The following is a 2,872-nucleotide window of genomic DNA, read 5'->3' on the forward strand; positions in this document are numbered from 1 at the left end:
GCCCAACGAATCACTAGGAGCACGGCAAGAGCTTTGGAACAAGAGTATCAAAAGATGACTCTTCTTATTTCTATTGTAAAGAGTAAGGGTGCAGATATTAAATAAATAGGTGTGAATGTATTAGAGAGAGTCACTTTGTCCATGTGACTTGTGAGGGGGGTGTAGATGTCATATAGGAGGTGCCAAAACTAGGAAGGAAGTCACACCTTCCTCATGCTCTAGTTGGCGCCATTTTAGTGTAATTTGGAGGGAATTTGCATTTGATTTGGCTTCTCATTTCAGCACCTCTTAGGCTATAAATAAGGTGCTTTCCTTTGTAATTTTGAGAATTGGAAATTAGAAGTAGAGAAACTATACTCAAGTTTAGAGAGAAATTGTGAGTCTTGTTGTCTTCTTCTTCCTTTGCCTTATCTTGTGTGCCAATGGTGAGCTTCAAGTGGCGACAACCTTTCACTTATCTTGGAACAAGACTCCAAGTGGCGTGAATGCAGTTCCAAATTCTCGAATCCAGCAAGCTTCATTCAATAAGTGTTCATTCTTTCATCTCTTGCAATTTCAATCGGTAGTTTCAAATGTTGTAGTGTTCTTCATCCTTTTCACCGTTGATTTTGTGTTTCTTAGCTTGTTCTTCAATTTCTGTTCGGTTCTTGTTGTTTCTGTTTTTCAGTTGTGTTTATACCACCTTGTAACAAAACCGCACCTATGCCAACCCCCGATTCATCACACTCTAGCTCAAAAGTTTTAGCAAAATTTGGTAAGGCTAGAATGGGTGCATTAATAAGTTGAGCTTTTAGCCTTTTGAAGGCTTGTTCATGCTTTTCACTCCAACAAAATGTACTGTCTTTCTTCACTAACTCATTGAGTGGTGAAGCTAGACTTGAAAAGTTAGGCACAAAACGTCTATAGAAGCTAGTTAAACCGTGAAAGCTCCTAACATCTCCTACATTTTGTGGAGTTGGCAATTCTTGGATGGCTTTGATTTTTTCGGGGTCAACATAACCCCATTTTGTTTACTACAAAACCAAGAAAAACTATGCTATCAACACAAAAAGTACATTTAGCACTATTTGCAAACAAACTATTATTTCTAAGCACTAGGAAAACTTCCCTAAGGTGTCTTAGGTGGTTATCTAGGCTTTGACTATAAACTAAGATATCATCAAAATAAACTACTACATATTTACCTATGCAATCTCTCAAGACATGATTCATGAGCCTCAGGAAGGTACTAGGTGCGTTAGTGAGACCAAAGGGCATCACCAACCATTCATATAGTCCAAATTTGGTTTTAAAAGCGGTTTTCCACTCATCACCCTCCTTGATTCTAATTTGGTGATATCCACTTTTAAGATCAATTTTGGAAAATATGATTGACCCATTTAGTTCATCAGGCATATCATCAAGTCTTGGGACTGGAGGCCTATACTTGATGGTGATGTTGTTGATGGCTCTATAATCACAACACATTCTCCATTTGCCATCCTTTTTGGGCACCAACAAGACAGGTACAACACAAGGGCTTAGGCTCTTTTGCACCCAACCCTTCTCCAACAAATCTTGTACTTGAGATTCTATCTCCTTTGTTTCCTCGGGGTTAGCTCTATAGGCTGGTCTATTCGGTAGACTTGCCCCCGAAACCAAATCAATTTGATGTTCTATACCTCTAAAAGCAGGAAGTCCTATGGGTCCCTCTTTAGAGAATATATCATCAAATTCATTTAAAATATTTTTGACTTGAGGAGGTAAAATCAGCAAAAGGCATTTTAAACTCAGACATCATGCATACACTTGAGCAAAATACAAGCCCTAGCTCTTGATACCAATTGTTGGGTCTATTAGTGTCTAAGTTCAAGAGGGGAGGGGTGAATTGAGCTTATAAAATTTTCGCAAGAACACACAATTTACAGTATACCAGAGGCAAAAAGAACAGATTGTTTTTACACAAAACAGATTGATTCTTCAGAGCAGTTTAGCACAATTTGACTTTGTTCAAATTAGAATTGTAATCAACAGAGGATTATAACAGAATCAGATTAGTTGGATTTTATGAGTATGAAGAATACAGCTATATCAAGAAATCAATAAACTTCATTCAACACAAGGTCTTAATGAGAATAAATCTTTCTCAGGTTTTAATGAATAGACAATTTGTTTTCAGATCAATTAAAACAGCATATACAACTGCCTTGATTGTGATTAGAGAGCTTTAATAGATCAGGAAGAACAGTTTTTATTAAACCCAGAATTAACAGATTCAATTTTTAAAGAACAGAATTAGTTCTTGACAGAAATAAGCAAAACCAGAAATGAGTGCAGGGATGAGAAGAAAAGGCACACAAGTTTTTATACTGGTTCACTCATACAGAGCTACGTCCAGTCTCACCTTACCCCAAGGTGGAATCCACTAAAAACAGTACCAATTACTTACAAACACAGCAGTTCTTGAACACTACAAGAACAACACAATCAATGCTGAAAAAACCCTATTTCAGCACACCTTGCACTCCAAGAAACCCTATCAAAGAGTGACTAACACTTACACCTTTACAAAACAGAATAAAGGAAAGATTACACCTGAAAAGAAGATGCAAGAACTCAAAACCAGTAGTTCAATTTGCTGCAGAACTGCACCAGCACCTTCACCAAGATCAAAGGTTTCCTAGAACAAGCACACTTGAAAATCTCTTTGGAAAACCTTTCAAAAATCTTTCAATCCTTCTTCTCACATGGAAATTGTTTGATCTCTGTCAAAAACGTAATTGCTCAGCACCTTTTCATGTGAGAGAGACTTTTCTTTATATAGAAAACAGTTTCTAACTTCTTTTAAAAAACAGTTGAAAAGCAGTTATGAAAACAACAGATTCATTTTTTA

Source organism: Phaseolus vulgaris, chromosome 10 (assembly GCF_000499845.2).
Source record: "Phaseolus vulgaris cultivar G19833 chromosome 10, P. vulgaris v2.0, whole genome shotgun sequence".
Taxonomy (NCBI): Eukaryota; Viridiplantae; Streptophyta; class Magnoliopsida; order Fabales; family Fabaceae; genus Phaseolus; species Phaseolus vulgaris.